Genomic DNA, 27,393 nt, shown 5'->3' with positions numbered 1-27,393 from the left:
TTTTTCTTCCTTTTGTTGTTTCACTTCAGTTAATTAATTGTATAATCTGTAAGAAATTTATACAGAATTAAAGACAAATACTGCAGGAAAGTAAATTACTAAAATAAAGGAAACCCTATAAAAAAAGAAGGCAAGTATTAACATTCTCATATCAAATACCAGTTAGATTGACCTTATTTAGCTGCAAGCCCCCAATGATTATAGCATCAATTAGATGATAAGGGAATAAAGAATACATAACTCTTAACAATGAAGAATTCCTAGTTTATCAAGAGACATGTGGTTCAAAGGAAAATCTAAAATGCTAGTGATACATAGGCAATCAGGAATGCTGAAATACATTTAAAAATAGCTGCAAAACTGGTGAAAGTTGTCAATATCCACAGGGCAATAATCAGTTGCTTTCTGCCAGCACACAATTCATCTGCATTTCTATGGTCAGAAAGCATGTGTATTATTCTTAGTTCTCTACAATTTACAGAGCCATAAAATATCTCATAGATAATGATAGGTAGAGATAACCCAGAAAGATGTGCATGACACGACACCTGGTACCCTTTTATACCCATTTCAAAGTCTACTAATATAATACTATAGTATAATACTAATATAATATAACGATATCAATATACTTGGGCTTGTTGGTTTCTGTACCACTTTGTACTTGTAGGACTTACTGAATATCTCAAATAACTTTTGTCTATGTGGGTTATAACTATCAACACTTAATGTTTTGGTAATTGAAAAAAAGAAAATTTTAAATATTGATTGATTTGAAAATAGCAATGATGAATATGTTGCATATTAACATTCTATCTTGGTATTTTCAGGAGGAAAAATAATTAATTTTTTCCTAAACTCCTCCTAGTTCTTAGCTGGGACTTCTATAATGAAAGATAGATTAACAAGAGAAAAATTAAGTTATTGATGAATATTGCACACATCATGCAGAGAAATCTCAATGAAAAGTAATTCAAAGCAGTGGCTTAGAAACTGTGGGAAGGTAAAATATATGGGAGGAAACTAGAGCAGTAAGGTTTGTTTGCAGATTCCTCTGGTGCCATGTCTGGGCTTATAAGAGTCTAAGATTGTCTCCAGTAAAGAAAAATTAAGGGAGAAAAGGGGTTGGATAGAGATAGCTTTTCTTCTGTTTGCTGCTTCGTAATTGCCGTCAGCCTGAAAATAATTTTTATGTCAAAGCAGCAAATTTTGGGGTGGCATATTCTGGTTTCCTTCAGTATTATTATATTTGTATCACTTGGATGTTACAGATACCCTGAAAGAGAATCACTGTCTTAAAATGTTAGTTGTTTCCAGAATATCAAAAAGCATAATTAAGTACTGTCTTAGTTCATGCTGCTACAACACAATATCATAAACTGAGTGGCTTATAAACAATCAGCATGTATTTTTCACAGTTCTGGAGGCTGGGAAGTCCACAATCAAGATACTGGCAGATTTCAGTGTCTGATCAGGGCTAGTTTGCTGTTTCACAGGCAGCTGTCCTTTCACTGTGTCCTCATATGGTGGAAGAGCAGAAGAGGAAGGGATCTCCGGAGTCTTCTTTCTTTCCTTCTTTCCTTCCTTCCTTCCTTCCTTCCTTCCTTCCTTCCTTCCTTCCTTCCTTCTTTCCTTCTTTCCTTCTTTCCTTCTTTCCTTCTTTCCTTCCTTCCTTCCTTCCTTCCTTCCTTCCTTCCTTCCTTCCTTCCTTCCTTCCTTCCTTCCTTCCTTCCTTCCCTCCTTCCCTCCTTCCTTCCCTCCTTTCTTCCCTCCCTCTCTCTCTCTCTCTCTTTCTCTCTTTCTTTCTTTCTTTCTTCTTTTTTTTTCAGTCTCACTCTGTCACCCAAACTGGAGTGTGCTGGCATGATCTCAGCTCACTGCAACCTCTGCCTCCAGGTTTAAGCGATTCTCCTGCTTCAGCCTCCAAAGCAGCTGGGACTACAAGCACGTCATCACACCTGCTTAATTTTTGTCATTTTAGTAGGGATGGGGTTTTGCCATGTTGGCCAGGCTGATATCAGAACTCCTGGGCTCAAGTGATCCACCCGCCTCAGTCTCCCAAAGTGCTGGGATTATAGGTGTGAGCTACTGCCCCCAGCCTGGAGTTTCTTTTATAAGGGCTCCAACCTCTTGACCAAATCACTTTCCAACGACCTCACCTTGTAATAACATCACATTTGGGCAATAGATTTTAACATATGAATTTTGGCAGAACACAAATATTCAGTCTACATCACAAAGGATTGCTACTTTAGGACAATACATACTGTTTTTTTTTTTTTGGAAAAGGCAAGCACAGTTTTATTTTTCTGTCACTATTACACTTGATGGAATGTCATCCTCTTTTTTTATACTGTTCAATAAAAGTAATCAATTTTATTTTTAAGACAGGGTCCTGCTCTGTTGCCCAGGCTGGAGTGAAAAGTGACTAATTTCTCTTTCACAGAGAAAACTAGGGAATGGATAACTAAGAACAGTCTCACAGACAAGCATTTTTCAGCAGACTGGCAGCACTCATGAATACAAGTAAAACAACTTGCTGCAACTACATACATCTCTTTTACATCTTCTTAAAGTGGCCAAAAAAAAAAAGTAAAAGAGGCATTAAAAAGAGGTCATGAATAGACCCAGAGATATGCCTCTCAATAGCATATACAAATAAAAATCAAACATATGTAAAGACTACCTCACTGATTACCTCGATTTAATATGAATCTGAGCCTGGATGGGAATTTGCTAGAAGGATGATGATTGAGACACAAACATCAAAGACAGCTTCGAGGCTTTGAATTTGGGTGACTTGGAAGAGGAAGGAATTTAGAAGAGGGATGGGGGTGGTGCCATGGTGATCACACGCATCGCATCGTGAGGGGGTTGCATATGATCACAGTAGGATAGATATGTTTCCAGGAAGGTGATGTCTGGGACATCATGAGTTTGAGATGTCAAAACAATTGGGGAAAATGGCCAGCAAGCATTTGGCGGTGTATCAGTAGAATTTGGAAAATATGCCAAGTCATTTGTTTGGGCTGCTCTTACGGGTTACAGATTTGAGTATTGAGGTGATACTTGAGGCCATGCAAATAGAAGAAAGCCAAGAGAAAATAAAGAGAAAAAAAAAGTGACTTAGAACTTCGTTGTTATTCAGACTGCGTGTAACTATTGCTTAATTTGTTCTAAAATAGTGTTGGTTATAACTGTCTTGAAAGTGCAAAAACAGCCAGGCACAGTGGCTCACGCCTATGATCCCAACACACTGGGAGGCTGAGCAGGGCAGATCACTTGAGCCCAGGAGTTTGAGACCAGCCTGGCCAACATAGTGAAACTCCATCTCTACTAAAAATACAAAAATTAGCTGGGCATGGTGGAGCACGCCTGTAGTTCTAGCTACTCGGGAGGCTGAGGCAGGAGAATCACTTGAAGTCGAAAGGCAGAGGTTGCAATGAGCCGAGATTGTGCCACGGCACTCCAGCCTGGGCAACAGAATGAGACTCTGTCTCAAAAAATAAAAATAAAAAAGAAAGAAAGAAAATGCAAAAGCCAAAAAAGATTATCACACTAGCATGATTAGGCTTGAGGCCACTGACACAGTGTCAAACATTATATTTAAGTATTCATCAATTTTGATGAATACTTTAAATCCACACTCAGAGAATTATGCCAGTTTCACCTCCCTTCTATTTTGAACTTATTTATTTATTTATTTATTTATTTATTTATTTATTTATTTTTTTAGACAGAGTATCGTTCTGTCGCCCAGGCTGGAGTGCAGTGGCACCATCTTGGCTCACTCCACTTCAGGTGGAGTGAACCTCACTCCACCTCCCAGGTTCAAGTGATTCTCCTGCCTCAGCCTCCCGAGTAGCTAGAATTACAGGTGCCCACCACCACGCCTGGCTAATTTTTGTATTTTTAGAAGAGATGGGGTTTCACCATGTTGGCCAGGCTGGTCTCGAACTCCTGACCTCGTGATCCACCCGCCTTGGCCTCCCAAAGTGCTGGGATTACAGGTATGAGCCACTGCGCCCGGCCCTATTTTGAACTTTTTTATGCATTGGTTTTCTCTTAGTCTGTAACTTACTTGATTTTTTTTTTATTAGCTCATTAATAATAAACTCTGTTTGCCTGAGTTGGATTTGTAACACTGTTCAGTTTACCTTGATGCCAATCTGGAAATCTATTGGGATTCTGCTGTTGTAACTAACTCATGGTTTTATTCAGGTGGTGATATGCTCATTTGCCTAGGTCCCCAGAGTACATTACCTGGTGTTCACCCACCAATGAATTATTCTAGTACAACATATATCTGGGTCACCACTTTTCTTTCAAAATGTTTCAGGGAACTTATTACATGCTGTGAAAACCAATTGTATTTCTATCTTTTGAAGTATGCCCATCAGTGTTTAGGACAATGTCTAGCACATAGTTAGTGCTCAACAAATAGAGGTGAATAAATGAGTGTGGTCTTGAATACACAGATAAATTTTGAGTTATTTACTGAGGTTGTTCCCACCTTCTGTAAATTATATTATGAAATTTGAACTACTCAGTATACTTAACATAGAGATGGAATAGTCAAATTGGTGGCATTTGTACTCTAAAATAAGCTTTTGAAAAACACAAATAAGAAAATATTTTTGAGGGGCTGGGTATGGTGGCTCATGCCTGTAATCCCAGCTCTTTGGGAGGCCAAGGAGGGAGGATCACTTGAGTCTGGGAGTTTGAGACCAGTCCGGGCAACATAGTGAGAACTCATCTTCACACACACACACACACACACACACACACACACACACACACATATAGCGGAGCATGATGATGCACACCTGTTGTCCCACTCACTCAGAGGGCTGAGGTGGGAGTGTTGGCAGTGGCGAATCCATACAGGTCTGCAGCTACCTCAATTATTGCTTCCTTAGAAGAAAGAATTTGACCAAGGGGCATAAGGCAGAGTGAGAGTCTGAGGCAAGTTTTAGAGCAGGAATGAAAGTTTATTAAAAAGTTTTAGATCAGGAATGAAAGGAAGTAAAACACACTGGAAGATGGCCAAGGAGGAAACCTGAGAGATTCAAGTGTGCAGTCTGGCCTTTGACTTGGGATCTTATACACTGGCATGCTTCCAGGGTCGCATTACTTCTCCCCTGATTCTTCCTTTGGGGTGGGCTGTCTGCATGCACAGTGGCCTCCTAGCACTTGGTGGGGCTGCACTTGAAGTGTGTTTACTGAAGTTGTACACATGCTCACTTGAGGCGTTCTTCCCTTACCAGTCAAGCATTTCCAGAGAAAGTTCATATACCAGTTAAACTCTGCTATTTTGCCTCTTAGTGCACATGCTTGAGCCCAGTTGCTCAACTCCTGAGATCTTATCGGGAAGATGCTGATCACCAGTTTCAGGCATTTCTATCTATTGGGAGACTGTCTTTCCCTGCCGCCAGCTGCGACTAATTATTCTTTTAAAGAGACAGTGTAACCACTCACTGACCACTACCTGATGGTCACCTGACATTCCTGATGGGGGAGGAGCCTCTCCTGCTCTGCTCATATCAGACTAATTACCTACTGTAACAGTAGGATCTCTGGAGCCTAGGAGTTTGAGGCTGCAGTAAGCTGGGATCATGCCACTGTACTCTAGCCTGGGTGACAGAGCAAGACCCTGTCTGAATACATATATATATGTACACACATACACACACACACACACACACACACACACACACACACACACATATATTTGAAAGCCTAGAGTTTCACTTCTCAGAGCTGGGCTTTATGGAAAGTGTAAACCAAAATTAAATTCTAAATACCCCAACTAACTGAATAGACTCCACTTCTTGAAATAGCCTTCACAAAAATTATAAAAGTGAGAAAATTATGACAGTGAGAGATCTAACCAACCCGCATCTTGCCTTTAATCTCCAAACTGCCCTTAATTATTCTTGGGCTTGGGCCAAGCTAACTTTGAGAGACATTTAGTTTATAGTTTATTTATTTAGAGACAGGGTCTCACTCTGTTGCCAGGCTGGAGTGCAGTGGTGTGATCCTGGCTCACAGCAGCCTTGACGTTCTGGGCTAAGCCTCCCAAGTAGCTGGGACTCCAGGTGCACACCACCACACCTGGCTAATTTTTGTATTTTTTTGTAGAGATGGGTTTTGCCATGTTGCCCAGGCTCACATTTTCAGGGAAATTGATTGGAGTAATAAATTAGTCTGCCATGTGGTGTGACCAACCTCACGTCAATTAAACTTTTTTTTTTATTGCAGTGCTATGGTCTCAGTGAATTGGTTTTGTCTGTGCAATGGGTAGGAAGAATTCATTAGGCGGTTAGGCTGTTGTCCAAGGACATTCTAAAGTAAACCTGGGCCGGGCATGGTGGCTCACGCCTGTAATCCCGGCACTTTGGGAGGTCGAGGTGGGGAAATCACCTGAGGTGAGGCGTTTGAGACCAGCCTGGCCAACATGGTGAAACCCCATCTCTATGACAAATAGAAAAATTAGCTGGGCGTGGTGGCACATGCCTGTAATCCCAGCTAGTTGGGAGGCTGAGGCAGGAGAATCACTTGAACTTGGAAGGTAGAGGTTGCAGTGAGCCGAGATCATGCCACTGCATTCCAGCCTGGGTGACAGAGTGACACTTTAAGTCAAATAAAAATAAAAACATATAAAGTAAACCTGATGCTGGTTGCAGTAGCTCACGCCTGTAATCCTAGCACTTTGGGAGGCTGACTCAGGTGGATCATGGGATCAGGAGTTCGAGACCAGCCTGGCCAACATGATGAAACCCCGTCTCTACCAAAAATAGAAAAAAAAATTAGCCAGGTGTGGTGGTGCGCGCCTGTAATCCCAGCTACTCAGGAAGCTGAGGCAGGAGAATCGCTTGAACCTGGGAGGCAGAGGTTGCAGTGAGCCGAGATCGTGCCATTGCACTCCAGCCTGAACAGAGCAAGACTCCATCTGGAAAAAAAAAAAAAGGAAAAGAAAAAAGAAAGACAAACCAATCCACAATAACAAAAGTCATGTTTCAGTGTCAGGTAGAATTGTTTGTAATAACGAACATTTCTTTTCTTTTCTTTCTCTTTTTTTTTGAGACAGAGTCTCGCTCTGTCAATAGGGCTGGAGTGTAGCGGTGCTATCTCAGCTCACTGCAACATTTACCTCCTGGGTTGAAGCAATTCTCCCACCTCACCCTCCCAAGTAGCTGGGACTACAGGCATGCGTCAATATGCCCGGCTAATTTTTGTATTTTTAGTAGAGATGGGGTTTCACCATGTTAGCCAGGCTGGTCTCAAACCCCTGACCTCAGGTGATCTGCTCGCCTTAGCCTCCCAAAGTGCTGGGATTACAGGCATGAACCACCGTGCCCAGCCTGAACATTTATTTTCAAAAGGGATCTCATCAAGCTTAAGGATAGAGAGCAGCAGTAGGAGATTCTTTAATAGCACAAGATCAGGTTTCATCGTTACTTCCACTGACGCCTGAAATTCAACTCTGTTGTAGAGAAAATCTGAGGACCCCTATGTTGGAAATAAGGCAAGGCATAAAAAAAGTTACATACAAAAAAAAAAAAAAAAGGCTTTTTGTGTGTTCCATTCAGCAGCCCTATCTAAAAGAACAATAAATTCAATTTACATACTGTAATTAAAATAACGCAATATAAGGGATTAAATCAGAAACAGACACATTCTCCTTATTTTTCTATCTCCAACCCGTAAACATGGGCAGAACAAGGAAGGAAACGCTTTGGGGATTACAAAGAACAATAGAGCTAAAATAAACAAACAAACAAATAAATAAAGCCTAAATTTATTTACCCGAGATTTTATTTAAAAATTCTTCATGTCATCTCATCATTAAGATACTTGGTGGGTTTCCTAGATAATCAGACACATTTAGCTTTCCTATTTTGACTTTACCGCACATTTACATATATGTTCACTTTGAAAAAATATTTTTTATGTTATCAATACACTATATGCTTATTGCAAAAAATGTGATAAAAATTCGTATAATCCTGCTACCCAGACATAATCGTTGTTAATCTTTTGTAACATATTTCCTAAGGCTTTTCTCTATGCATCTATCCATATATTTTACATTGTGGATATCACAGTACATAAATAACTTTTTATTCTACATTTTTTTTCTTTTTTTTTCTTTTTTTGAGATGGAGTCTCACTCTGTTGCCCAGGCTGGCATGCAGTAGCTCGATCTCGGCTCACTGCAATCTCCACCTCCTGGGTTCAAGTCATTCTCGTGCTTCAGCCTCCTGAGTAGCTGGGATTACAGACGTGTGCTGCCGCGCCCAGCTAATTTTTGTATTTTTAGTAGAGACAGGGTTTCACCATGTTGGCCAGGATGGTCTCAAACTCCTGACCTCAGGTGATCTGCCCACCTCAGCCTCCCAAAGGGCTGGGATTACAGGCATAAGCTACCGCACCTGGCCATTAGCCTATATTTTAAAATAAAACATAATCATTTTCCCATGATTAAAAAAAATTAAAAGTTTTGGCTGTCTAATTTTCTGTCTATGTTGTGCCATAACACACTCAACAATTTTTTGAGTGTGTTAGGGTACAAACACACACTTGTGTGTTGTGGTCAAACAAAATATCTTTTGAACATTGTGTTGTTTTTCTATTTTAAATTGTAAATAAAGAATGTGATGAATATAAATAAGCTCACATATAGGGCTACATTTCAGTTCCCTCCCCTTCCTCCCCACCCATACCTTACACTATGCACACAGGATAGATTGCTAGAAGTTGAATTACTTGATCTAATGGTAAGAACATTACTGAATTATGTTCCCCACCCAAATTCATATGTTAGGCCTAATCTCCAATGTGACTATATCTGGAAAGAGGTCATTAGGAAATAAGGTCACAAGGATAGGACCTTAACCAACAGGAGGGACTATAGTCTTATAGGAAAAGAAAGATATTTCTCTCTCCTGCAGCCCTGCTCTGTGAGAACACAGCAAGAAGGCAGCCCTCTACAAGTCAGAGAGAGAGTCCTCACCAGAAATCAAATCAGCTGGCACCTTATCTTGGACACCAGCCTCCAGAACTGTGAGAAATACATTTCTGTGGTTTAAGCCACTGAGTCTACGGTATTTTGTTATGGCAGCCTAAGCAAATTAGTAAAAGCACTTTTTTTTTTTTTTTTTTTTTTTTTTTTAGACAGAGTCTCCCACTGTCACCCAGGTTGGAGTGCAGGGGCATGATCTCGGCTCACTGCAAACTCCACCTCCTGGGTTCAAGCAATTCTGGTGTCTCAGTCTCCCGAGTAGCTGGGATTACAGGCATGCATCACCATGCCTGGCTAATTTTGTATTTTTAGTAGAGACGGAGTTTCTCCATGTTGGTCAGGCTGGTCTTGAACCTCCGACCTCAGGCGATCCGCCCACCTTGGCCTCCCAAAGTGCTGGGATTACAGGCATGAGCCACTGCCCCCTGCCAATTTTTGTATTTTTAGTAGAGACGGGGTTTCACCATGTTGGCCAGACTGGTCTTGAACTCCTGGTCTCAAGTGATCCACCTGCCTTAGCCTCCTGAAGTGCTAGAATTCAGGCATGAGCCACCACACCTGGCTTAAAAACATTTTTAAAGTTCTTGACACATGTTGATAAATTACTTTCGAGAAAGATGTTACCACTACACACCACTCTGGCAGTATATAAGAAGCTCTATTGCTCTGTACCCTCATCAACATTCAGAAAAATGTTTTTTAGCTTAATTCTAAGATATGTATCTTTAAAGTGTTTAAAAGTTCATACTTTTAAAGTTCTGTTTCTTCAAAATTGTCTTCATTTTTATGGCATTGCCCCCTGAATCTGCCCCTGTATTTTTAAGTTTCCAGTGTAGTAATATTTCATAGAGATAAAAATGCTCACTTGGGAATCCCAGAACAAAGCAAACAAACACATACAAACATTTAAAACTTTTCAGCATTTTATCATCTCCATTTTTATAGTTATGTAAAGGAAAAGCTAAGAATTAAGAACCTGAGATGGTTCCAAGGTCATGTAAAAACAGGATCAACAATCAAAGACTATGATATAGGCTCTCTCATTTAAGGCACTCACCTATTTTGGACAGAAAGATTTCATTTTTGTTAGAAAGTAGTCATACAGAAAAATTGCCATAGAAGCACAAAATATACTTTCCCTTAGTAAATTTAAATAAAGCCCTTACTAGCAGAATACTCTCCTTTTCCTGATAAGCACTCTAAATTCTTACAGGTTTCATGCACAATATTTTTTCTCTCCTTCAGCTTGAAATAGAAATGAGTGATTTAAGAGATAGGTCAGAGTTTGAAACTAAATTCCACTTCCCCATTTAGTTTTATACTGAGAACATTGTAATGTTCTCTCCACAAAATGCAAATATTTCTAGTATTAATTAGTTTACTATTAAATAGTAACAGAAATTTGCCAATTAATGCCACTGATAATTATCTTGAGGACAAATTCAGGGTGTTGTGACTTTATGTCTGACTCACTTTTCCATTCTTACTCCATTCTTAACTCACCTGTTCCATTCAGTATTACTTTACAGTACATCGTGGACTGTTTTCCTAACTTGGCCTTGAGTTGGCACCAAGTGCACAGAGATGAAAATATCTTTCACGTCAGTCTGTCTTGCCTCATAACATTCTCAAGCTGTTTTCCCCATTTTAGCATTTCAAGGGCAGTTCTCTCCTACTGGGTCCTCTTAAAGAGGTGTCTGCAGTTGATAACAGCACAAAGAAAAGAGAAAATTAAATTCACCTGTTCTGATCGAGCAGGCAAAAGAGAACAATCCAATGTCAAATAAAGGATATTTCAAAAGTCAACAGACTTTTGTTGTTTGAAAACCCAGCCAGAAATGTCCTCAACCCAGAAAGATTTTCTTATGGGCTTTGAGTGTGCATCTTAATGTTATTTTTATAACATCAATGTTAGTTTTCATCTACCATAAATAGAAAAAAAAAAAAAACCCACAGCAACAACAAACCACTGAGTTGAGAATTGGAATGATAATTTGAGCAGAGTGATGAGTGAGTAGGGTATGGAATTAAAATGACAGTTCTTCATATAGAAAAATGTTACATTTAAGAAAAAAAAATCTTCATGGTTCTAAAAATAAAGTCACTTCAGTGATAATTTTTTTTTTTTCAATGTAGAAGTGCAGGGGTCAGAGGTGTTTGAACCAGAGCAAACTCCATCTTGAATAGGGGGTTGGTAAAATAAGGCTGAGACCTACTAGGTTGCATTCATTAAAGCATTCTTAGTCATAGAATGAAACAGGAGGTCAGTATATGATACAGGTCATGAAGACCTTGCTGATAAAACAGGTTGCATAAAGAAGCCGCTAAAACCCACTAAAACCAAGATGGCGATGACAGTGACCGCTGGTGGTCCTCACTGCTACACTCCCAACAGCACCATAACAGTTTATAAATGCCATGGCAACATCAGGAAGTTTTAGACTCTACATGGTTTAAAAAGGAGAGGTATAAATAGTCCACTTCTTGTTTAGCATATAATCAAGAAATAACCATGAAAATGGGCAACCTGCAGCCCATGGTGCCGCTTTATTTCTTTACCTTCTTAACAAACTTGCTTTCACTTTGCTCTATGGACTCACCTTGAATTCTTTCTTGCACGAGATCCAAGAACCTCTCTTGGGGTCTGGATCAGGACTCCTTTCTAGTAGCAGGGTATAACAATTCTAGTTTCTTAAATGTCTAATGTGTGCTATAAATTGAACAGAAAAGATGCAACTGTCTATAATTTACTTCAAATAAAATTAGGTTCAAAATAATTCTTCCTCTGTGTTCATTTTAGTGTGGAAAATGTCTGCTTTTTAAAAAAAAAAAATTGTATAGAACAAGATGTTTCCTTATATTAGGTTCTAATAAAATTGAATCCATGCTGGAAAGATTAATTTCCATAGTGTCAGTTGAGACTTTTAGAGAAGACTGAATGTAATTCAAAGAACTTTTTGATTCCTATAGAAAATTAGATGGTGTTCCTCTTCTTTCTACTAACCTAAATGTACACCCCAGGATAAATGGTATCAGAGGATACCTTAGGAGAGATGTGGCAATTCCGTGCCCCTACACTTCAGCAAGTTTCTAGAAAATTCAATGTATTGGTATTTCCCACCAAGATATAATAACGTTCTCTAATAAAACACAAATGTGACATAAATATAGTAACTCACAGCTTTGTCAAGAGTGTCCAAAATCATATCTTGGCAAATTTTAGATAAATTAGATGTTATCAAGTCCCTATCTAAAAGAAAAATAACAGGGCTGGGTGTGATGGCTCATGTCTGTAATTCCAACACTTTGGGAGGCCGAGGCAGGTGGATTACTTGAGGTCGGTTGTTTGAGACCAGCCTGGTCAATATAGTAAAATCTTGTCTCTACTATAAATAAAAAAATTAGCCGGGCATGGTGGCAGGTGCCTGTAATCCTAGCTACTTGGGAGACTGAGATGCAATAATTGCTTGAACCCAGGAGGCAGAGGTTGCAGTGAGCAGAGATCACGCCACTGCACTCCAGCCTGCGCAACAAAGCAAGGCTCTGTCTCGAAAACAAACAAACAAACAAACAAATAAATAAAATAAAATAACAATATTGAGTGATTACTTTGTACCAGCCTATATACTAAGTGTGTCACTTGTATTACCTCAATATAATACATTAGGCTGTTATACTTGTATAACAGCCCAATGAAGTAGTTACTATTATCATGCTACAGATGAAGAAACTGAGACTGGTAGATGTTAATTTATCTCCCCATGACTATATAGTCAGTATGTGTTGGAGCTGTGATTTCAGTCTGCATCTTGAAAGCCACTTTAATGTTTCTGTCCCTGTGCAAATTCTGTAACCACCCAATGGGTTCATCCCGCCCGCTGCACAAATAAAGACCACAGCATTGCAGTAAAGAAAGAGTTTAATTGATATGAGTCCAGCCACACCACATGGGAGACAGAGTTATTACTCAAATCAGTCTCATGGAAGGATCCCAAATTACGGGTTTTGCCAAAGGCAGTTTGGAGGAAGGAATAGGAGTGGTTAAGAAGTTGATGCTTGCTACTGATTAGTTGGGTCAGAGATAAAATCATAGAGGGTTAAAGCTGTCCTCTTTAACTGAGTCATTCCTGGGATGGTGGGCACAGGAGTGGTTTGATGGGTCCAAGTGGAGCCATCAGTGTCAGACATGCAAAAAAAACCTGAAAAGATATCTCAAAAGGCCAATCTACAATTGTGATGTTATCTGCAGGTAGTTAGGGAAGTTTCATATCTTGTGGTCAGTCTATATCTTTGCAGAATTCAGCTCCTCTTCTCCCCCTACCTAGTTTGGTGGTCTCTCACTAGCTTTACAAGGGTGGCTGAGTTTTGGAGAAAGGGCTATTACCATTTAAACTACAACCTAAGCATCTTCCAAAGTTAGGTCAGGAATAATTAAAGGCAGCTTGAAAGCTAAAGACAAGAGGGATGTGGGCTAGATCAGATCTCCTCCACTGCCATAATTTTTTCACTGATACGATTTTTGCAAAGGTGGTTTCAAGTCCTCTTGGCTAAGACAGCACCTACTCTTGCAATAGAGGAGTTGGAATGTTTCTTTTATAACGTATTATAAAAATGTTATTACATTTTATAAACAAATGATACAAATTAATTTTTAGCATTCCCTATAAAGCAGCATTAAGGTCTGAATTGGATATTTTGAAATCAGTACATGCTAAGATGTCATTATGCTTGATTTGATAGCTGAAAAGCCTCATCAGGGTCTCAGTTTCCCTAATGTGGCCATGAATGTAGGAGCTTGAGCCTCTCATTATCTTTGAGCTGTTTTATAACGTTGAAAGTTGAAAAAAGGATAAAGCAGATGATTATTGTCTCTAGAAATGCAAATGAATTTTGTCCAGAGGAATACAATTGATCATTGCCCATGGATATTGACCAATTTTGCATCCATTAGTAAATTTATTTCAGCACCCTTGATTTTGTGTGTGTGTGTGTGTGCATGTGTGCCTGCATGTGTCTGTGTGGGAGGGTTGTTTGAATTTCACCTTTGAACCAGTGGTAACATCTTACTGATTCTCCCATTATTTAAGGAACAAAATAAAATTTTTTATATATGTTCATTTTGTATTTGTATATGACTCATGATTTTGCCAATTAAAAAAGTTCCTTTAACTCTTCTTTATTTCTTCATTCCATTTCAGCATCTGTTGCAGGGGTTGACAAACTGCAGTTCAGGGGCCAAATCCAGCCCCAATGAGGGTATATTATTTACCTCAAACGGTTCAGAAAATAAAAACTCTCTCTCTCTCTCTCTCTCTGTCTGTCTGTGTGCATGTGTGTGTGTGTGTATACAAAGTTCTGAGAAGAAAAGGATATTACCCAAGAATTCTGTTCCCAGCTGCTAAATTGTGATTCATGTGTTAAGGTAAAAGAATAATTTTTAAATACACAAGGGCTTAGGAATTACATCGCTCCTACACTATTGCTTTAAAAATCTATCTGAATACATGGCTGGGCATGGTGTCTCATGCCTATAATCCCAGCACTTTGGGAGGCCAAGGCAGGTGGCTCACCTAAGGTCAGGAGTTCGAGACCAGCCTGGCCAACATGGTGAAACCCTGTCTCTACTGACAATACAAAAATTAGCTGGAGGTGGTGGCCCACGCCTGTAATCCCAGCTACTCTAGAGGCTGAAGTACGAGAATCACTTGAACCTGGGAGGCGGAGTTTGCAGCGAGCCAAGACTCCAGCCTAGGTGATGAAGTGAGACAATGTCTCAAACAAACAAACAAACACTATCCGAATACAAATGCAAGATTTAATACTCAAAAAATTCTACGCAGATAAATAATAGAATTCATAAGTAGACTCAATTATTTTTCCTTAAAAACACTAACAAATTAGATAAACAGTTTATTGTCTGAGTCAGGATTAAAGGAATACATAGATGCATAGATGTAACCAGTGATTCAAATAAATTTAAAATACTTATTTGAGAATCTATTGCACAAATCTAAGCTATTACATTAGAAAATTTAGATGAATAATTTTGGGGGAAAATATACATTTCCAATTTTTTTTTTTTTTGAGATGAAGTCTCTCTCTGTTGCCCAGGCTGGAGTGCAGTGGTGCGATCTCGGCTCACTGCAACCTCTGTGCTCCATGTTCAAGCGATTCTCCTGCCTCCACCTTTCGAGTAGCCTCTTGAGTAGCTGGGACTACAGGCACCCACCACCACGCCTGGCTAATTTTTGTATTTTTAGTAGAGACAGGGTTTTACTGTGTTGGCCAGGATGGTCTCGATCTCCTGACCTCGTGATCCACCCGCCTAGGCCTCCCAAAGTGCTGGAATTACAGGCGTAAGCCACCGCGCCCAGCTGAATTTCCACAAATTTTTATGAAGACCAATAACAATGGAGTAAAAATAGTGTTGTCAATAAATAATCCCTATGAAGTGCCAGGCTTAGACACTTTGAAAAGTAGATTCTCTTACATTTTCAAGAAAGAGAATGCATATGGCTAGTTGTCACTGAGTATTTGTAATCCTTCCATAATATGGAACTATAGCTGGAAAGTGGCCACACAGCCAAGACTGGCACTTGTCTGGCAACTAGATAGAGCCACATAGCTGTTTCTCATAAAACAAATGTAGGCTTAAGTGATAACTGTCGCTTCAGGGTCTGGACTGTAAAGAAGAGGGCCTTTTGTTCCTTTGTGCCTTTTCAATCCACTATCCCCCAACTGGATGACAATGCCTAGGGCATCCTTTTGAATTACTATGTGAGTAAGAAGTAAATATCAGTGGTATTTGGCCTGTTGCACATTTTTGGTTCAACTGGTCTATTTGGTCTATCAGTCTATCCTAAGCCATATGTTATATAATGTATATCAGAACAACTAGAGTTAAAATGTTTCCTTTATTTTAATTCATAATTTTCTTCTTTTCCTTAGTTTGTAAAAGAATGAATACAAGCCATTTTAACATCAAGAAACAACAGTAAAAATAAAAATAAAAAATTATTTGAAAAATAAAAATCTTCACAAGAAAATAAAAGTTCTACACAAAAATATGTAAAGTCAAGCAATCCTACTTAGAAAACTTATCTGACTAGATAGACTGTCTTTTTAGAAAATGACACAAAAATATGCCAAAAATAACAGTTGAGGGACTTGAAAATATTTGACAATCTAGGAACCAGAAGTGTACAAATACGATTTTTTTTTTTTTTTTTTTTTTTTTTTTTTTTAGTTAAAATTTCCAATTTAATAAGAGCTCTTCCAAGGCAGTCCTCAGGCTGAAGTGTAGATACAGAGAAAGTTAAAAAAACAGGCCTGGCCTCATGGCACAATTTGGACATAGGTTATGTTTACATTTCCTATCCTGTCCCTTCCCCCAACATGTTGAGTGAGTTTGTACCTCTATTCCTTCTTGTCATCAAATGCTTTCATGGTGTTCTCTGGCACTCCAGGGTTGAACCCATATTAATATTCTATTTTGCAAGTTTATCCTTGTAAGTTTATCCTCCTAAGGAAATGTACTCATATTATGTTCCCTTTCCTTGAGAACTAGGGTCATAAAACAATTGCAATAAAGTAACATAAGCCACATTCTTCTAAGTATTAATAGCATAAATTTATCATGGCTGTTCATAAATATGGCTAAGTATCAGAATCATGTGGAAGCCCTTTTAAATCTATAAATTTCAAGATTTCATATCTTAGAGATTTTTTTTTCAGATCTTGGACAGGTTCTGACAGTCAAAAATAATAAATACACAAACAAAAGCTTCTTGGATGATCCTAGTACCCAGCTAGATGTAGAATCTACTGACATAATACTGTTTTACAGTTGAGTGTGTAATGGATATCTCCTTCACTATTAAATTTCTTGATGGCAGGATGGCAGGGACTATGTTTTTAAATTTTGCATCCTTTAGTAGAGTTCCTTGTGCATGTCACAGTAAGAGTGCAATGACCATTTGTAGAATCCAATTGAATAATGGCTGAAATTTCTTGCCAGTTATAGGCATATTGACAGACTTTCTTTCCTGTGTAGTAACTAAAAATACTATCTTATGATTTTCATGCTGTTATAGATACTACAAATATTCTTATTTGAATTAGTAGTATATGAAGTAACTTCTCTCAAACATATAAAAACATTAGGCATAAAAGCCTCAAATTTACAAAAACTAAAAGAAAATATAACTGACGTTTTGAGGGCTTTGGGAATTGGTGGTGATTTTTTAAGCTTAGAAAACTTGGATTAATAAAGACACATATGTACTCCTCATATTATTTCAGCTCATTTCCAGTGCCTTTGGGCAGACATTGCTAATAGATGAAGGCACTCTTTTTTTATTAAAATGGGATTTCACTTTAGAATCCTTCTTAACCACGTATTTATACAACCAATAATAAATTACGTGATAAGGTAGGTGAATTAAAAATGAGTTGTCTATCTTTGAAATAAAAGAAGAGGTAATCAAGTTTGATTTTTTTTTTTTTTTTTTTTTTTTTTTTTTTTTTTGAGACGGAGTCTTGCTCTGTAGTCCGGGCTGCAGTGCAGTGGCCGGATCTCAGCTCACTGCAAGCTCCACCTCCCGGGTTTGCGCCATTCTCCTGCCTCAGCCTCCCGAGTAGCTGGGACTACAGGCGCCCGCCACCTCGCCCGGCTAGTTTTTTGTATTTTTAGTAGAGACGGGGTTTCACCGTGTTAGCCAGGATGGTCTCGATCTCCTGACCTCGTGATCCGCCCGTCTCGGCCTCCCAAAGTTCTGGGATTACAGGCTTGAGCCACCGCGCCCAGCCTCAAGTTTGATTTTAAGATGCCATTTCTTAATTTTTTAGGCCTTTCTTGTCTTCCATTTGAGTGATCTTTTTCTTCCCCTTTTTTCTTTTACTAATTTACAAGTTATATATTTCTACCTTTTAGTGGTATGTTACTGGGAGATTATCTTGACACAATGATGTCTCCAAGTCCTTTACCAAAGGACTGGCCCAGACAGGCTCACAGACCAAAGTAAGATGCTGAGATCACAGTTTATTGAGTCAATTTAAAGGATACAGCAAGAATCAAGGGGAAAGGGAGAAAGTAGGTTAATAATGTACTTAGGAAAGGGTGCAATTAGTATAGGATTGAATTAACTGAAGCCTATTCTATAAAATGTTTATATGTCCTCTCTTCTGTTTTTCTATATTAATTCTTCCTGCTAATACTGTTATTATAAGGACCAGAATTGCATATAAACAAAGAAGACTCGGCAGATGAGGGTGCCTACAGCCAATTTATATTTTCTCTGCAAGAAAGACTCAGGGACTGGTCCGCCTGGCTATAATTGTGACTCACCACTGTTACCTGGTGAGCACCCATGGATTTTATCTGTCTTGAGCAGAGGATACATGGAGCCAAAATGGGGCCTCATGAATATTTGGTGCCTTGGGTGTTTCATGAATATTTGGTGCTTACCCAGTCCTTCCATATCTTCTTGTTTATGCAGTCAGTACACATATACTCTACTTATCTTATATCTAACATATCTATGTATCTCTTAATTAATTTTTCCTTTCTTTCATTTTCTAGTCCCTGAATTGAATATTCTCAAATGATGTAGCAAATACACATGACAGGTGTCTTGAAATTTTTAACATGCATACATCATTTTACAATTTCCAAAATTAATAATAACTGTAGCCTCCTCTCAAAAAATGGAATTTAGAAACAGAGTATGTTCTACCCTGACTTCCTCTTCTTTCATGTTATAGCATCTTAATTTTCTTGGTTATAATACATTATTTATATGTCAATACTTAGTTTCTCCAAAATTTTATTCAGTTTCCTTGTTCAATATTTCTTCTTACATCTTGTTTCTTCCTTTCGGATTCAATTTCCTTCTTATCGAAGTACATCTGTCAGTCGTTGTTTTAGCCTACGTCTGTGAATGGTAAACTTTAGTGGTCTTTATCTGACAACCTTTCTCATCCTCATTTTGACAGTTTAGTTGAGAATAGAATTTCCCATAGCCCTTTAAAAATTGTATTTTAATCTTTCTTTTTACTAGTGGCAGTTCTATTGTCAATTTTATTTTTGTTTCCTCATAGGTAGACTACTGTTGTTGTTTGAGACAGGGTCTTACTCTGTCACTCAGGCTGGTGTGCAGTGGCATGATCATGGCTCACTGTAGCCTTGATTTCCCAGACTCAAGTGATCCTCCCGTTCAGCCTCCCAAGTAACTGGGATGACAGACATGGGCCACCAAGCCCAGCTAATTTTTTAAATTATTCATTTTGGAGACACCGTGTTGCTCAGGCTGGTCTTGAACTCCTGGGCTCAAGTAATACTCCTGCCTCAGCCTTCCAAAGTGTTGGATTACAGGTGTGAGGTACTATGCCCAGCCTGTAGCTGTGTTTTCTTTCTTGTTTTGCTCTTAGGAATTGTTTTTCTTGTTTTGGTGCTCTTTAATTTTAACTAGAAGTGTTCTGATATTGATTTCTTTTAAAACATGTATCCTGTTAAGGACTTACTGCATTCTGGTTCAAGTCTATCTTCATATCTCACACATTCTCTGCTATCTTCTCTTTGAATCAGGCCTACCCTCCATTTTCTTTCTTTTCTTTCTTTTTAGAGCTTCTATTAAATATGTGTTAGGTCTTGTTATTGTATTATAAGGATATAACTTCACTTTCATACTCTCCATTTTTTAAACCTCAGTATAATTTCCTCAGATTTATTTTCCAATTTAATAATTATATCTTTCACTGTATCTAGTTCATCTATTTAACCCATCTGATGAGCTTTTTATTTTTAATAGAAAAAGCTCTATGACAGTAGGAAATTTGTGTATCTTATTCACTATTTTATCTTTAGTACCCAGAACACTGCTAGAACTCTGCAGATGTTCAATAAGTATCAAAATTATTAATAGATCAATAAATTCTTTTTTTTTTTTTTTTTTTTTTGCGACGGAGTCTCACTCTGTCTCCCAGGCTGGAGTGCAGTGGCCGGATCTCAGCTCACTGCAAGCTCCGCCTCCCGGGTTCCTGCCATTCTCCTGCCTCAGCCTCCCGAGTAGCTGGGACTACAGGCGCCCGCCACCTCGCCCGGCTAGTTTTTTGTATTTTTTTAGTAGAGACGGGGTTTCACCGTGTTAGCCAGGATGGTCTCGATCTCCCGACCTCGTGATCCGCCTGTCTCGGCCTCCCAAAGTGCTGGGATTACAGGCTTGAGCCACCGCGCCCGGCCAATAAATTCTTTTTAAAAATATTTTTATTTTATCTTATCTTTTTCTTTCATTTGATTTTTATTTTCCTTTATGTTTTTAATCATTTTATGGATTTTTCTTTGATAGTCACTTCCAGTTTTTTGTTTTTTTTTTTAAATTTTTTGGTATAGATAGGGTCTCACTATGTTGCCCAGGCTGGTCTCAACTCTAGGCCTCAAGCAATCCTCCTGCCTTGGACCCCCAAAGTGGTGGGATTATAAGTGTGAGTCACTATTCCTAGTGGTCAGGTTGCTTTATTAACTTAAGTTCTTTGGGCACAGATTTTTCTATTTCTTGTGTCTTCTCATCTGCCTTTTGGTAGATTGTTTCTTTGTGTGGTGTGCAAATTTTATTGAGAGCTCACCTTTATTGAAGGCCATTTATTCTGTGGGATTCTTTTGTTTCCTGAGTTGTGCATATGTCCTCATCAAGGATTCTTATATTTGCTTCAATAGGGCCTGGCTGTTTCTCTGTTTTTAAGCTTAGGATTCTCTTTTCAAATGATAAGGTAAAACTGGATTTCCATTGGCAGAGGCTTTCAATATTCACAGGAACCATTACTCTCACCCCTACTCATCCTAGACTTCTAAGGCTTCAAAAAGTGAAAACCTCTTTAGGGTTCTAGTTTATGCAGGAATGTTAGCTCCAGATCCTCATAAGTGGCTTCAGGACCACATCTTTTAGTCCCAAATGGGGTTAAAACCTCAGCTCCTGGACCTTTGTGGCTTTGAATTTCTTCTTCAGTTCTGGTATCTGAAGTCTTTGCTGTCTCTGTTTTAAACTCAGCTTTATATTTTAAAATACTTATACTCTATTCATTATTTCTATATATTTGAAGAAGGCAGGAGTCTCATGCCATGGGAAAAAAAGGAAAATGTGAAAAAGATGATTTGATTTCACAGGTTTTGCTAATGAATTTCATCCAACTTACACATGAGACTATGATTAAGAATCACCATATCATTTTGTTATTCTTAGAGTTTTTTGCAATAGTCTTATGGATATTACCATTAAACCCAATTCAATAAATAATAATGTGCAAAATATTTCAGGATATACAGATTACTAAGATAGTCTCTGCATTCAAGAGGCAAACATTGTGTAGTACAGAGATTAAATTTCATAAATAATCACAATGCAGGAAGCCTAATTGCTATGGAGATGCATATAGCTCTTTAGAATAATACATTACATGTATTATCAAACAAATTACTAAAATTGTTAGAAGATTGAAAAAGGAATCAGAAGAAGGTATTTTCAAGTAATAGTAACAGGAAAAACTTCATGACAGTGGTACTAGTTGAAATGTGCCTTGAAGAATGACTAGGATTTCTGAAAATAAAAACTATGAGGGAGGGGTTGGAAGGGAGGTAGTGACTTTTCCAAGTAGGAAGAAAAGCATTAGCTTAGACAAGGAGCTAGGAGGGTGGAGGGCCTCCAATAAGGAACAAGTAACCAAATTTTCCAGGTTTGGATGTTAGAAAAGCAGTATTATTAGAAAGTAAAAATAAAGAAATGTAAAAAAACAATGGGGTATGGGGGTTGGTACAAGATGGGCATAAATTAAAGCTAATTTAATTAAAAAATTTTTACTGTCATAGTTATCTAAAGAGAACAGATAATGTTGGGTTAATTTTTAAGGATAAATTTAAAAACCAGGATCACTTACAGGGAGTTGGACAAGTTTCTTCTTCTCAATAACCTGATCCTCTGATTGGTTGGTTTTACAGTTTCCAGGAAGGTAAACTGAATCAGCATTTTGGTCTCTCAGGCATACAAGTACCATCTAGTGGCAAAGGAAGGCAACCACAAGAATGAAATTATACAGGAAACATTTGCTTGTTTATTTTGAATTTTATTTATATTATGATTAATAACAGAAGGCCATGTTCTACTTCAATAGGGAAATAAAGTACCCTTTAATCAAACATTGCTTGGTTATTAGTTTAAAAGAATGTGAGATCAGATAAAAATGGATTATAAAGAGCTTATTAAATATGAAATGTTTGAAAATTTTACAAGAACTTAATATCAAATTATATTTTGGGAATGAAACATAAGGATCTACTTGAGTTTAAAGAGAGAGAGAGAGAGAAAGAAAGTCCATGTAAATGAGGAAGAGACAGAAATACTGAAGCTAACTATTTCTCTTTTTTTTTGAGATGGAGTTTCACTCTTGTTGCCCAGGCTAGAGTGCAATGGCGCTATCTCCGCTCACCCCAACCTCCGCCTCCCAGTTTCAAGCAATTCTCCAGTCTCAGCCTCTGGAGTAGCTGGGATTACAGGCATGCGCCACCACACCCAGGTAATTTTGTATTTTTGGTAGAGACGGGGTTTCCCCATGTTGGTCAGGCTGGTCTCGACTTCCTGACCTCAGGTGATCCACCCTCTTCGGCCTTCCAAAGTGCGGGGATTACAGGCGTGAGCCACTGCGCCTGGCGAAGGTAACTATTCTTTTGCAATTTTCTCTGCTTTCACTTTGCCTAACTCCTGCTTAGCCTTCAAATCTTTAGATATGTCTTCCTCTAAACAATGTTCCTTGACACCCCAGCTCTGTATTACATGAATGACTAATATCCTTCTATGGACCACTATTCCCATGATGCTACTGACCACACTTCTTTGTCACTTCCCATTTTATAGCCCTCATTACAATCGATGATCCTAAATAGCTGATGCCATGTCTGTTTCATCCACTGTTCTATCCCAAAGGCTTAGGATAGTACCTGACACATCATAGGTAATTCACAAATATTTATAGAATGAATGGACAGATTAATGAAGAAAGAGAATAACTGTGATGAAAATGTTCAAGGTACAAATATCGAAAGCTAGTATCAGTAAAGTTTAAATAAGAAAACAAAAAGTTTTCAGAAAATTATTAGTTGAAAAAACTATTTTCTTGTACATTGATTCCCTACAGGACATCCATTTATTTATAATTTCTGGTACTTTATAGTTTTCAGAGTACTTCTCTTTATCCTGGTGAAGAAAAAATAATAGTTCACAGCTCACGTATCATTACAGAGATCAAATAAAAGGTTACACATAAAGCATAGAGAAGAATACGCAGCACATATTATATGCTCAACAGTTGGATTTGATTATTTCCTATACCTCATCTCATAAGTTCCTTGAAGCAGCACAGAGTCAAAGAAGGAAGCTATTTTAGATTTCTGTTTTACAAATTAGGAAACTAGTGATTATGGAAACTAACCATGAGGGATATATGATCATGGAGTCACATCAGTTACTAAGTTTCTAAATCCACAACATCTAAGTTATAGTTTATTGTCCCTTCTATGGCATCATGTTGCTTGCTTAGAGAGACAGGAGAGAAGAAAGGACATGTGGATGCTAAATAAGCACAGCATTGCAATGCAGAGAAGGAAAATAAATTATAAAAAGTGTACTAGCTTTTCTCTTGCTTCCCTAACAAATTGCCACAGTCTTCAGTGATTTAAAACAACACAAATGTATTATTACAGTTCTGTAAGTTAGAAGTCCAACACAGGCGGGGCACAGTGGCTCATGTCTGTAATCCCAGAACTTTGGGAGGCTGATGCAGGAGAATGGCTTGAACCCAGGCATTCAACACCAGCCTGGACAACACAGTAAGACCCCCATCTCTACAGAAAATTTAAAAATTAGCTGGGTGGGTGGCATGCACCTATAGTCCCAGCTACTCAGGATGCTGAGGTAGGAGAATCGCTTGAACCCAGAAAATTGGGGCTGCAGTGAGCTATGATTTCCTCACTGCACTCCAGCCTAGGTGACAGAGTGAGAACCTGTCTCAAAAACAAACAAACAAACAAACAAACAAACAGAAGTCCAACACACAGATCTCTCTGCAATAAGATCAAGATGTTCCCAGGGCTCTCTGTTCCTTCCTGGAGGTTCTAGGGGATAATCTGTTTCCCGGCCTTTTCCAACTTCTAGAGGCCATCCACATCCCTTCCTCCATCTTCACTGCCAACAGTGGTGGATTGAGCACTCCCATCACATAACTCCAGTCTCCTCTTCTGCCTCTCTTTTCTACTTTTAAGAACCTTTGTGATTATATTGCATCCAATGAGATAATCAAGGAAAATCTCCCTATTTTAAGATCAGCTAATTAGCAACCTTAATTCCATCTCCAATCTTAAATCCATTTCTCCACATAAATATTCACAGGTTCCAGGGATTAGGACGAGCGGGGGTGGGGGTCATTATTCTGTCTATTCCAGGGGAATAGTGGCAAGGGGATGAAAGGGAGGAGGAAGGTAGGGCAGTATTTTCAAATGGAAGTGTTAGAAGTGTGACTTCAGGCTATCCTCACATTGATCTTGGCAGACACTAAAACCTCTGGATGATTTTCACATGGCTAAGCTAGAACCCATCCCACTTTGTACTTGTACTATTGCATTTTTCAACTTGAATGTAGAAATTTTCATATATTTCTGTTAAATTTTGTCTTTCAGGTTTTAGCTCACAGTTCAAATTGTTAAAATAATTTTGTTTCCTGGTTCTGTCTTCAGTCATATCTTCTATGCTATGTAGTTTTTGTTTTACCTGTTGATTTGACCAGAATGATTTCTTCACCTATGTAATTTATGAAAAATATGAACAAAAATCGGGGTAGAGTTATCCAACTAATTTTGATTTTACCTAATCATAATTAAATCAGACCCCTATTTTAGGCTTATCCACAAAGATATGAAAGATTGGATTAAATGCTTTCCTGAAATTAATTTATATCATGGCTATAAAATTCCATCTTCTCTCAAAGATCAAATAAAGAAGTGTGGTGTGATTTTTCTTAGTCAGTCTGGTTCCAAGTGACTACCAAATTCTAATACATTAAACTATGGACTCTGGAATTTTACTTTTCTGTTCTACAGTTTTCAGTGTCTACCTTTTTACCATTTTTTAAGCAAGTGATCTATCATCTTTTTCATTTTTTACAGTTTTTCAGAACTCATCAGCAACGGATCTTAGGTTACTTGTAAACAGCTGTGGGATGTAATTTGTCCCTGGAAACATGAACTTATTTGAAACAGATAGGTGTTTTCTTATTACCTCCTCACCTACCTCAAGTTTCAGTTCTCTTTGTATGTTGTTTCACCTTTACCAATGTAAAGTCCATTTTCTTTACTGAAAAGGGAAATAAAAGAAAAATTGAGTCAAGTTTCTCTTTAATGTTTACATTATTCTCTTAGGTAAATTACAAACTTTGTGTTTATAAAAATTTATGAAGGTTTATTTCTTTCTGCCCTCTATTATAATTCTTCACTCTAATTAAACCAGTCTTTCCATTTTTCCCTCCTGAAGTTACCAGGTAACTCTAGTTCTCAATGATTTCTCTATAGCATTTTATAATTTGCACCACATAATTTAACAGTGGAAGAAATATTATCTTCCTTGTTTAATGCTTTTATAGTTTTTTTTAAAAAAAACTCTCAGAACAATTGTTCATTTCTTTACCTTTTTTCACTTGATTAACCTAGAAAGTTGGGAGATTTTACCAAACAAGAATACTGGACACTGAATAAATACTTGTTGGTTAGTTAAGTTTTAAATATCAAATTTGGCTATACATTCTTCATATATCAGTCTCTTTGACTAATTTTTCTGTTTGGAGAAACAAAAAGGGTAAAATACTTAAAATTCTTTTTGCTGTAATAAAAACAATAGTAATAATAATAATATTAGTAGTAATAATAAAAATCAAACTAAAACTACCTTTAGAAGTCATTCTCTTCTCCAACCCTTCCCCTGTAACCCTCCAACAATTATCAATTAATCATATTACTGAGCTATTTAGTAACAATTTCAGCCACATTTGATATGTTAGTTTGGAACTCTATTTATTGGTAAAGCTGCTTGATTCCCTGCCTACTTTGTCAAGCAAGCCTAAATTTCTTTATCTGTTTTAACTCATTCTAGACAAACATACCAATCTGAAATACCAAATACTGAATCTAAACTCTGAATATACGAACCACATCATTTCCCTTGAAACCTTTTTTTATCCTTGTAGAAATGTTAAATGTTTAAAAACAAATAATAAGTGTTTAATAATCATAGATTTTTTAAAAAGTCATGTAATTTTCAATGTATTATAATCATGCAAATTAATGTACTAAGTTGACAGTAAAAAAGCTGTAACAATTTAACAATTTTGCTCTTAATTTTGGCAAAAATAGCATAAAGACTCCATTAAATAAGGCTTTGATGTCTAGCAAATTCAAAAGTAGCACAAATAGAATTCACTGTTCACCAGCAGGAGGAGGGTAGGTTGTAGGTTCGTATCTAGGGTAGCAAGTCTTATTCTCTTACTCTACATTAAATTCTGTCAAAATTCTGGTTCACCGTTATTTTTGCACAGCTAGGCAACTTGTTAAATCTCAATCTACAACTCTCATGATTGATGTATTCCCATCTGATTTATTTGTCTAAGAAACGTATTAATGAGATTTGGGGATTAGGGTTGCCACCATGGCAACCCATCAGTATGGCTTGTTCTCTTTCCTAGATACGGAAGCTCAGAAAGGAACATCTTCCCTGAAGCTGCTTACTTAGTACTGGGACCTGGTAACTATGGAAATTTAGATTGAGATCATATGGCTACATTGTTTACAAGGTACAAATAGTTTGATAAATAACCTGTTCAAACAGACAGTAAAATACGTCAGGGTCCATACATCAATTTGTAGCAATTTTTTAAATTAATAGGTCTTATTTAGTTTCTCTCTGTTAAATTATTCTTACAACTGCATTACATTTGTATTAGTCTGTTCTCACACAGCTATCAGGACATACCCAAGACTAGGTAATTTATAAAGAAAAGAGGTTTAATTGACTCACAGTTTCACATGGTGACGGAAGCCTCAGGAAACTTACAATCATGGTGGAAGGCACCTCTTCACAGGGCAGCAGGAGAGAGAATGACTGCTGAGTGAAGGGGGAAGCCCCTTATAAAACCATCAGATTCTGTGAGAACTCACCCACTATCATGAGAACAGCATGAGGAAAACTGTCCCCAGGATTAAATTGTCTCCACCTGGTCACCTTTGACATGTGGGAAATATTACAATTCAAGGTGAGATTTGGTTGGGGACACAGAGCCAA

The 27,393-nt window shown here is 37.9% G+C and overlaps 1 long non-coding RNA gene across 1 annotated transcript; it reads right to left on the bottom strand.

The window, feature by feature from the left end:
* Positions 1 to 27,333, bottom strand: LOC102129388 (uncharacterized). The gene is made up of 4 exons (XR_010581962.2): positions 27,130 to 27,333; positions 25,354 to 25,416; positions 21,953 to 22,069; positions 1 to 46 (listed from the first exon to the last, which is right to left on the bottom strand). It is a non-coding gene; the product is annotated as an uncharacterized lncRNA (long non-coding RNA).
* Between the last annotated feature and the right edge of the window lie 60 nt (positions 27,334 to 27,393).

This window comes from Macaca fascicularis, chromosome 16 (genome assembly GCF_037993035.2).
Source record: "Macaca fascicularis isolate 582-1 chromosome 16, T2T-MFA8v1.1".
In the NCBI taxonomy this organism is placed as follows: domain Eukaryota; kingdom Metazoa; phylum Chordata; class Mammalia; order Primates; family Cercopithecidae; genus Macaca; species Macaca fascicularis.
The sequence above is the reverse complement of the archived record's forward strand: the minus strand, read 5'-3'. Positions and strand labels throughout refer to the sequence as shown.